This window comes from Sipha flava, unplaced genomic scaffold (genome assembly GCF_003268045.1).
Source record: "Sipha flava isolate LNK unplaced genomic scaffold, YSA_version1 252_pilon_pilon, whole genome shotgun sequence".
In the NCBI taxonomy this organism is placed as follows: Eukaryota; Metazoa; Arthropoda; class Insecta; order Hemiptera; family Aphididae; genus Sipha; species Sipha flava.
Window position 1 is genome coordinate 887,755 of NW_020272904.1, and position 11,989 is coordinate 899,743.

General features: G+C 34.3%; 1 long non-coding RNA gene across 1 annotated transcript; it reads left to right on the top strand.

Moving 5' to 3' along the window:
• The first annotated feature begins 5,206 nt into the window (after nucleotides 1-5,206).
• On the top strand, nucleotides 5,207-10,326 carry LOC112684607. Its single transcript, XR_003148719.1, has 3 exons — nucleotides 5,207-6,088; nucleotides 8,739-8,943; nucleotides 10,170-10,326. It is a non-coding gene; the product is annotated as an uncharacterized LOC112684607 (long non-coding RNA).
• Nucleotides 10,327-11,989: the final 1,663 nt, after the last annotated feature.

Sequence of the window (11,989 nt, forward strand, 5' to 3'; positions counted from 1 at the left end):
TTAAGAAATTTTGTAATCATATTTGTGTATGGATAATAAGGTAAAAATGATTTTTTCGAAATTCGAAGATCGTATTTTAATACCCTTTTGGTAACCCAGTATTGCAATTGCACATATGTCTTGTGCATGACCTGCTAAAAAAGTTTGGACACACTTCTACTGTTATCAGTCGATTTGCTTTCATATTACTTTATACCCGTACCCTCGCTGGCCGTGAAAACCAATAAAATACGTGGTCGTCGACGGAACACGTTTTCGATCCGTTCGTTAATGATAATGTAAATCTACATTTTTATAACTCATGTGTTCTATTATAATGCGGTTATAAGAAACGGTCTTGAAGTACCGTACAACTAAAACGTCATCATAGATTTAAAAGCAGAAACAAAAAACAGTTAGTTTAATCCAAACACGTATCTGATCTTGGACGATGCAGTTTTTCTAGTTTGGCGTATTTTCAGATTAATAAATATATTATAATAGTGAACATACATGTATACATATGCCTATGGTGTATGCAAAGCTAATATGCATTTTTAAGCGCAGTGTTGTGTAATAGTATAATATTATATTATGGGACTTCGGGTTTCCGCGCCGTGTGAATCAATCCATCGAATGACGAAGTTCTATAAATAAAAACGTTTGGGAGACCGGATTTTTTATCGTATAAAACAACCGTGTACCAAAACGGCTATGGCGTGCTTGTTGTTTTCGTCCGAGTTTTTGGATATCGGGTATATATATATATATATATATATATATATATATATATATATATATATATATATCAAACATAATGCCATTGATTATATAGTCATTTTATACATGCGGACGATAATTTCACAATAATATAGGCATACTTATGTGTACGAAACTTATTTACATGAGTGCGCGTGTACGGTTTTTACACGTAAAAACCGATTACTTAAATGTAACCAAATTAACGACAACCGCGTGAGATCTGCTAAAATTAATATTTTCGCACTCGAGGTGATATCTTTGGTTATGGCCAGTGGCGGTGCGTCAGGGGAAACTTTGAGACGGCGTCTCCCCAATAATTATAATCGGAAAAAAAAATTGTTTTAATTTTTTTAAATTATTTTCAAGTATTTGTGTAATCTATATGTAAATATTATACGGTTGTCAGCTATATTTACTATATATATATATATATACATGTGTGTATTATATTATGTCCATCGTGGTGTGAATACGTATGATTTAATGAAAATATGTTCTTAGCTATTTTCGAATTCAGCGATAACAACGGACGACGGCATCGTTATACGAATGAGACGGTCGAACGACAGTCTCAATTCTAATTGACAGGAGGTAAATAAAAGTTCGGGAGGAATCCATTTTCGATAATGGTTACTGTACGGAGTCAGGGAGACTAGTCTCTGACACGTTATTCTTTGCGTATATTTGTGTAGTGGGTTATCTTGTACATTAGATCTCGTAGCGTTTTTGATTTAATATTGAAACAATGGAATTAAAACGTTGTACATTAGATGAATTATTAAACAATGATTTTCATTTATTTACGTATGATGAAAAATGTAAATTAAAAAACAAAAAGCCGACTCCATATTTATTGATTGAATATAAAGACGGAAAATTTACCCGTACATTTCAAAGTAGTTGATATGATAAATCTACGTGGCTTAGTGGTTGTAATTAACGCAATAAACTGTTTTTGTTTCATTTGTGTATTTTTCGAGGTGAAAAAGAACGGAGTTTTGATTGAATATCAACTATAGAAAATATAATAGGAAAAGCAGAAAAACATGCTATTTCGAAAATATACTTGAAAAATCAAGAACAATTTCATCTTTTGGGAAAAATTCGTATTGAACATGCCATTTTAGATTAATATTAATGTTAATCATATTAATATTTATATTAATTTGTTTGTTATTTTATCAGTTTTAATTTATATCTATGAAATCTATATCTATAAAATAAATATTAATTAATTAAAGTTTGAATTGATTTTCTATATACCTAATATACATATATATAAAACTATCACAATATTGTATACAAGAAACTATGAACGATCAATTTTTCAGTATCTAGTTTTAATTAAAAACTTAGAATGAAGTAGAATAATTTTCTATCGAAAATTTAATAATAACCAATAGTTACACAAAAATTAAGTCTCTCTGTAAATTGTATTCACGCTACTGGTTATGGTTAAAAGAGCGCGTACGGTTCTCACAAACACTTTAAACATATAACAGTTGTACCGGGCACGTAGCCAAATAGGGTTTCAACATCTCACTTTGTACCACATTTAAGCCAAAAATCTATTAAATACTACCAAACACTCTGGATTCCTGCAAAATTATAAGATTTATCGTTAAATAATTCGATTTTATATTTCATATTAAAGAAACGGAATATTTTGCTTTAATATTTGAAAGTCATTCACATGTTACGATTTATTAATTCAATTATTTTGAAAAGGCTGTGTAACCGCCCAAGAGTATACTTAAATGTACGTTTAAACATCTTCCTTTTAAAAAATCGTAGCTACTCGTCAGAGATACACGGTCATTAATATTTATTATTGTTACGCAGTCATTTATATTTTCTGCTGAAAACGGATTAAATACAATTACAAACTTATGGGGCTTATTGAGGTATAAATTTTATCTGAAATACTAAAATCGTAGTGAACTTTGTCGCCGGGAAGTTGTCCGTTAAATCGTTACAAAAATAAAGTTTATGAGTTGCAGATTTGCGTATCGAATTAATAACGTTAACAAAGTTTAAATGCCCCACTGATATTCAGTTAATTTTACACTTCATGTTACTATTATTTATTTTTTACGTATTAAATATTGTTTTGTATTATTAATATTATGTAATGCTATTGAATTGCACAAAATTACTAGTTTTCGTACAGCGTTTATAAATGGAGGGGAGCATACCAGTAGGAATAGCTCCAGGCATATCCATTTTTTATCGCTTATTTTGATTATTCCCAAGAATAAAAATATTTATAACCGTGTATTAATTTTAGATTTTGAGTGAAACGAGGAATACATATTTACATATTGATTTCTTACATTCAAATTGGCAAGAGATACGTATAGATACTTATTTATTTCAATTTTATAATAACTAATTATCTAATAATTACTCTCGTAGGAACATCGAAAAAATGTATTAAGAAGTTTTTTTTTTTTTCATTGTTCTATTGCTTTAGTTTGTTTTACCTTAAAAATGTTTCACGTGATTATGTACACCTTCAAAACTACCAACAGCGATCTTTGTCTGATTTTCAAAGACATATTTACGTTAATATTTTTAATAACTAATTACAATTCGATAAAAAATCGTTTTCAACCCGTGTATTCGTGTTAAATACATTTTTATCTCGTTATATTATGAGATATAGGTAACAGACGATTAAGCGGAGGAAATCTATGAATCATTCTTCGGTCGGGAAATCGCAGTTGAATAAATCGTATCCACGCAATATTTCCGGAACGTACGATCATTCGAGAATGCCGTCGGTCGAAAGTCATGACTTTGCGATCGAACGTGTGTACTGAGTGCGTTGATCCGATTGTTGATTTTGTGCACGCGATTCGCGTCGGGTATAGAATCCGGTCTGTAGCACGGATAATAGGAAAACGGCTGCCGTACCACAGAAATGGAAAAAGAAATTGAACCGAGATGAGTGTACGTACGTTTAATTTCATTTATGTGTACCAACCGGACACGCGGCGAGGGGCGGAAGGAACACTGGACTTTCCGAACATATATTACGCGTCGAGTACCGGACCCGAACGAGTCGAAGAACATCGAGCCCAAGTGGCTCACGTCGTTAACGATAATAATTTAAAAAAAACGTTCGTGCATTAGTACGCCATGGGCGTATTTTAGGGGTAGGGGAAGGGGTGACCCCCTCGAATTCGTGTTTAAGAAATTGATTATATGTGAGATATACATTTCGAATTTTTTTATTATGGATCATTTTATTACGAAATCAAATTACGCATGGCTATGAATACTGAATTGGGCTTTTTGTCGGGTCTATGCTTAGTGAAAAATCAAATAAAACACAAGCAACATAAAAGTGTTAAAAAATAACTACACAAAAGTCGATTCTAAGTGGATCCTGCATTAGATAAAAAAAAAAAATCCACAAATATTAAGGGTTCACCTAACCTGATTTAAATTACTTGTATACTGAATAAATTTACTTGTAAATTTAGAGCATTAACTAAAGAATAAATTTGAGTCCCCTCCCCCCATAGAAGTAAGTCTATATACGCCCCTGTAGTACGAGCACACAACTCGCTAATAACATTGCAGTACTTAACGGGTACGAATTGAAGGGCTCTGTGCAATAACCAGACAGCTCCGTTTCATCATTTTTTTCAGGAAGCACATATTTAATAAATACACAAGTGAAGAATAATAAAAAGAAAAATTATTTTATATACTTAAAATAGTGATAAAAACTGTGGTACCCTTTATGAAGTTGATACATGAATATTTTTTACACTTTTAGCCACAATTAAATACATTTTCCTGGAGCTGTCTTGTTCAACGTTCGGAGTTGGTATAAATCCTTTTTTTTATTTTTTATGATGCAAAAAGCTTACAAAGAATTAGTTTGTTTTTTTTAACTAAGTTAATAATTATTAATATTATGTACTGTCGAACAGCATACTTGAGTTTTAGGAAAAAAAAAAAAATTAAACCTACGGCAAAACCAAAACAGCTCCGGAGTTGTCTGGTTTTTCGTCGGAAAACGAAAAACCCGGTACCTCCATGACCATTATAATTTCTAAACGGACAGTCGGATTTATCTCGCTCTCGCGCAGAAAATCTGATGGTAATCTTTTCCATTCGAAATCGTGATAACACGAATTTCGCTGGAAACGGAGCTGTCCGGTTAACGCACGGAGCCCTTAAACCATTGCACTCGCGCAGAACACGTAACGCACGTCGTATTAAAACGGACGCGCGCATTTGCGGTATTTTTTCGAGCGAATGATAAAAATCGTCACAGCGTTACCACGTTCGTATGGGAAATAACAGCGAGTGCTGCGCGGCGGCGGCGGCGGCGGCGGCGGAAGCGTCCCCCACCACCGCCTACGACTGTCGGCAACGTTCGACTGGCCGACGGACGAGCGCGCGCACGGTCAATGTTGAGGAGATGATCTTTATATAAAAAGGCCCGTCGAACGCTCGTTCGTGGTCAGTACCGAGTTCAATGTCAATATCAGAGGAACCGTAGTTGGCGCGCTGCGCACGATTTTCTTTCGCAACGCAGTTCTTGGATATTCGGCACGATTTCCGTACGAAACGCATTCGCGCATCCGTTTCATATATATTTGTCGTACATTATTGTACCCGCCGCCGTCGCCGCGTTACATTCGGTTCACCGCGCCGAAAACCAACGTTGACCCCCCGTCATTTGCCGTCGGCTGCGGTGACCACAGTGCACGGTACCACTCCGTCATGTACCCGAACCCGTGGATAAGGAAACACTCGACCATCAGGCAGGTGATCGACAAGCTGTTGTCGTTGAACACGAACAAGACGAAAAAGTTCGACGCCATGCTGAACAAGAAGAAACAAAGCGGCGGCAACAGGACCGCAGCGGTGGACAAGCGTAAGCGTTAGCCGTCGTCGGTGAACATAACGCGAATTCTCGCCGCCACTGGTCGAGTCGATTCTATCACGCGAACGCGCTCAAACGCACGGCGAACGTCGGGCAACTTTTCCTCCTTGCCGAGGATATTGTACTTGTAATGTTGCCGGACGTCTTCCAGTCTACTAGCGGACCACCGGAAGATCGCGATCCACGCATCTCCTCCACCCGGTCACGCACCGTCGGTCCGGCTGCCGACACCGCCGCAGGGTTCCGTTCGACGACACGGCTCGCCTTCGCCGACGTCCGGGTCAACGGTCCACACCACCACCACGGTTGTCATCGAAATATTATCGTACCACGCAGTATTACTAGTGACATAATATTATCATTGTTAAGATTTTACTCGAAGAACAATACGTATTCCTATGGCGTAAGGCCGGGGCAAGACCAACCGCACGAGTCGACAAGGTGAGTGCTATTCTAGTTTGTTTCATTATTTTTTTCCCGATGGATAAAAAAATATTTCCGAATCGTATGCGAATCCATCACTCGTACTAATGTCTAAGGGGTCCCTATCATAACCGCCGGGGAGAAATGAGAATAATGCTGTTTTTGAAAAAGTTTCTCTCGCTCATTGTGTACAAACGTGTCGGTGGTTTTCCCTGGACACTGTGCATTATTATTATTATTATCTGAACGGTCGATCGCGGTTGAAACCGTGTTCGCGATAGGTTGAGGCGCGGGTACGAACGTAATTGCTCATTTTTTTTTCCTACGCGCCCTTGCACATTTATACACGCTATCTGTACAATTATATTTTTATTATTATTATTATTTCAACGTTCCCGAGTACTTTTATCTACGCAAAATGTTTCAATTACAATCGGTTGATACAGCGATATTCTAACATAAAATGATTATAATTATACGGAATTTTATGCCATCATTACTACACGCGGAAATTATTTCGTGCGAGTGTGTGTTTAATAATATATGCGTGTGTGCACAACACTATATTATGTATTTCGTCCACGTTATTTGTTTTGCCGAAGGTTAACTAACACGTGTATTATTGTTCATCGATCAAACCGTATCCGACGTAATCATTGAACCCCCCATTGGTTTTCTCTAACACGGTATCGATCTTGATCGTGCGGCAATATAGATCAGATCGTCGTCGAACACACCATCATACGCAGAAATTAACGACAACAATCACACGTTCATCAAAGCTTTAGTACGATTTTATTGATCAATACACAAAAACCGATATCGGCGCGGTTAATCTTGAACGGTGGTATTTTATTAAGTTGCGTATATTTGCATGTGTGTGTCTCGATAAGGAACTTATGAACACACATGATTCCTTTATCACACAACTAGCGTGTGTTTAAATAATATAATACATTGTGCAAACGGTTTCGCTATTATATTTTTATAGTTTCGACCAATGTACGCCACCGTCGTCGTCACCATTAGGCAATAATAACGCGTTGAATTCCTTCTTACACCCCAACAGCTTTTTACGGGTAAATCATCCGAACTCAAGATCAGATCGAATCGCAATCCGAAATCCTTGCAGTTGGCTCGTAAGTTTTTCATCAGCACTCGTAGCCACTACAACGCGGCGTTCCTTGAATTTATTCCACTTCGGTAATATTGCGAACCGATGAAAGAAAACAACCAGATATCGATACCGCCGTTGCGTGTATTTACGTATTGTTACGATAAATCACATTAATTATAAATCTTATTGTGCACGGTTCCCTCTGCACGTCGCTGTATCGATACAAAATGCAACGTTACAATGATAATTTCCCAAGCACCGTCGCAGAACTTCAATATCGCCATTTGTAAATAAATTTCAAATATAGCATGAAATGCGACCTTGTGTACCCTCCAATCGTCCCGAGCAAAGATTTTTTGCCGTCGAAAATTATCATCGTATTTTTTCCAAAGACTCGGTATACGACGATGACGTTGATGCAAGAACGCTTGTCACACAGTAAGAAATATAATTAAATCGGGCTAAAGAGAAGAAAAAAAATAATTAATCGACTTCCGACGACGACAATGCGTAGTGCACGCTTCATATTTGGAATTTTATTATGAAAGATATTTTGCGGACGATTAAAATACTTCATAATACCACATCGAAGATAATATACCGTTGTATAGGGCCTGTATAATATTATACCCATGACAATGAGGTTTTTTTTACACCTAGGATCGTTTAAAGCGAACAAATATATACGTTGATACTATATTATTTTAAAGAGATAGAAATTAAAACTTATAAATAAGATAATTCCTTGGATTTACGTACCATTGGTTTTTTTCTTTGTTTATATATTTTTCACTATCTGCAGAAACTATTTTGATTTATACGACCTCCGTGTCACGTTAATCTTCCGATAAGTACCTTGGGTCGTCAACGGACTGTGGTAATGCGCTACACGAATGTTCCAAAGAGGGTTATAAATCGTATGCGACTATGTGGTATTATATTACGATACATGTCATCATGTGGGCGGCTGTTCCGGAAGGCGCAGAACAAAAATGCGACCTTCGTCGATTACCGTTTATTTTCTTTCCTTTTGCGTGTTGCTTTCTCATCACCACCGTCGATGGTATACAGGACTAATCTGATAATACCTGGGAAAATATTTACTTTGTGTTGTGTTTTTTACAATGTGTACACATTTTTCATATTCAGATCGCGAAATAGATTTTAACTATACTGAATCTTGATATTTTATTCAAAAAAAAAAAATTACTGGACGAAAAGAACCATATTAAACACAAATTATTCGATAGTATTTTCCTTAACTCGCGTCATAATAGAGATTCTGTCTTGTTGTTATATACCTAATTCCGAACACTGCACTTCTGAGGACAATATCATAAAATGTTAAAACAAAAATAATATAATCATCACTTAGAAGCCTATATGTAAATTAAAAGCTTATATATGCAAGTTTCCCTTAGAACATGTTATAACCCGTCGATAAATATTCATCACCGGCATAAAATAAAACCTTTAAGACCTGGTGTACCAGTAAATAATAATAATAACATTAAATCGATTGTGTTAACGTTTGATTTTTGTTTGTTGCAGCCGTTCGCATTTTGTTCGCACGCGATGATGCTGTAATGCAACACACGTCATTATAGATTTCGGGTCAAAATAGTGTTTAATGTGCCCATATAAGCGGCCGAAAACAGATTTGGACGAAAGTATAATGTACAATGAACGGCGATGAAGACTGACTCGTAGGTTGCGTGACATACAACGCAACGACTACCATCTGTTTCGCAAAAAGGTGAGAACACGTTTTTTTCTCCCGAAATTGAACATTATTTTGATAAACTATTTGGATTGGCAATTTTCTATACATGTGTCCAACGATTATCCTGTAATAATATCCTTAATATCCTGGCAATCACGTTCGTCGTGTCGCATCGAATATATTTTGTGTCTATATTTCCACACATTAGTTGAATTCCCAATTCGATAAATACAAGACGAAAATGTATTATTCCGAAGTTTCATAAAAACGTTATTGTACACGGTGTAATAATGGATCCTAATTGTATTATAACTAGTGGCGTAATATTTTCAAAATGTTTGGGGTAGTAAAAGTTTTGAATTTCACTCATTATGTAGTAGTTGGTATGTATTTAGTAGTAGTATGAAATGTTATTTCTTTTATAGATCATAGCAATTTAAATTTTTATCCATATTTATTGTGTATGGTTTAATTGTTGACAGTTATTATTTTTATAAATATAGAGAAATTATGAATTTCTATGCCTTGATTTAATACCATTTTCTTATTTTTCTTTTACACCTTAATCATTAAAAATGCAAGTATAAATGCGTGTTTGTATTGATTTTTCAAACAATCAAGCTTAATATGGTAATTAATTTTCATTTTTCATTAAATTTATTTTCTTTTAAATGTGATGCATAAAATAATCCGAATCACACGGTTAGTTAAATACGTTCGAATAATATATTATAATATATGTGATAAGCTAAATGAAAACAACAAAATAATAACCGACTAAATGTAGGGACAAAAATTATTTCTTGTTACACCGGACGTAAACACACACCTATTATATGTGATCGCGTATTATTATTTGATGTTGCGGCTTGTTGTTTTTCTAGAAAATTCGCGAAGATATATTCCCGTAAACAATAACCACTCATGTCAATCAACATTATTTTTCGAGTAATTAAAATTATTAACTGTGTGGCCATCAAATGTAAATCATTTTCTTTAATTACTAACACTATACCACTCGATAAATTGAAAAAAATGACCGACTGTTAACGAACGGGTTAACTTATAAATGAATCTTAATTTTATTTTATAATACTTATGCCTCCGTTTCGATTGTTTATATGGATGTCATTATCCGCATTGTACACTTTTGCCTCTCCTAACCGTTTGAAAATTATTTATGAAATTATGCTCTTCGTTAAACTGCACTGACGCGGTATAATCAATACAATTTAACTAATTGTTTCTTTTTTTCACAGTAACGTTTAAATGTTGAAGTGAATGTGTGAACGCACATTTCAGTCGAAACAAAAATTCTACAAAATACGGACTGCTATACACGTAGTACAATTTTTTTTTTTTTAAATTATTTTTGTTATTGTTATACGTTGTACAAAATTGTACGAACTTGTAATATTGTTTTTATTTTTATGTGTAATTTATTTTAGTTTTAACTAGTTATATTGTATTTTCGTACATAAAGCGATAAATTTTATATTTTTATATACATTGTGATTAAAAAAATATTCACCATCTATCTTATCTCTTATTGTTTTATTTTGATAGACAATAAACTATAGTACACTTATTGAGAATTATATTTACTGTAATCAATAATGTTATCCACGACTTGTAATGCTAATTTATTCCTTTCTACACGTTTTCTAGGCGTTCCACCTAAAAATCCTGTCGAAAACACTTAACGAGCATTTTTGTTATGTCGGCTGAGCATAATAGCATAATTTTTCTTTGTCAATCACTTTTTACGAGTTAAGAATAGTTATAACTAATAAATAGTTATAAAACACTAAAGTTTTATTTTTTGGAAATTTCATTGCTCGAATCGACCAATGGCAAAGATCAAAGTGTATAATACAATGTATTATTTATCGATCGCAATCGCCATCTTGATCCAAAATGTATCAACTACAACGGGAGTTCAGTTTAGAGGTGTCTAAATTTAAAAATGTTATGAAAGAGGAAAAATAACTACAGCAATTAAGTTTTATGACTATAAGTTTTCGTTGACAATAAAGTTACGACGAACTTTATCGAATATAAAATTTTATCGGAAATCTTCGATCGGCGGACGATCATCGTATCAGTGGCGCATACAGGATTTTTCAAAGGGTATATCATAATATACATAAATTTATGACTTTTTTTTTGCCGATCACTTCCCACTATGTTATAATTATATAGGTAATCTATATAAATAATATGAAATAAAAGAAAACATATAGGTATATTATATACAATATTATGAAATAAATATATTACACATAGTTATAAAATAAAGTTAGTAGTAAAGTTTTGTTTCGTAAATGTCTTAATTATCTCCTTCATTTTACCATGAATATTTAGAGCTACTAAACCATTGAGTCTTAAATAGCCAACAAAATATCGAAGATAAGTCATGATTATTTTTAATGTGGAAAAACTTCTTTCTGGTTCACACAATGTATCAGGTATTGTTGAAAACATTTGAAGCAATTTGAATACATTTGGAAAAAGGTATTTACTGCACTTACCAAGAGCATCTAGAAAACCATGTACACTGAATTTTTGCAATTGTGTATGCCAAAGTTAGCGGTCCGGTATTTAATCTGTAAGTTTTTTCGTACACCACACTGAAGCAGTGTTTTATGATGTAGTAGAACGAGTGATTCATAAACATATAGTAATGATGTTCAGTCGTATGCATTTTCACGTTATCGGTCGGATGGAGGAGGAAGAGAAGATAACTCTATACGGTTCTCTAAATATTTCAAAATCAACGATTTCGGGGAAAATTGATAATTGTTTGCGTTTTACAATACAGTCATTATTAAAACGGGAAAGTCGAATTCAAAATCTATGGGGGAACGCATAAATGTCATTAAATTTTCCAGTGCATACTATAAAATGTTTTATCCTCGTTTCATTTGGTTGATTTTAACAAAGAACTATCTGTCATTACCTATAACCTATGTACCTGACATTTTAAACGTATCTTTGAGACAACTTTTGCTTCGTTAAATATGTCTTCTTATTGAATCCTTCCAGAGTTCTTGTCGACAAAATAATTAGTATATGCTTC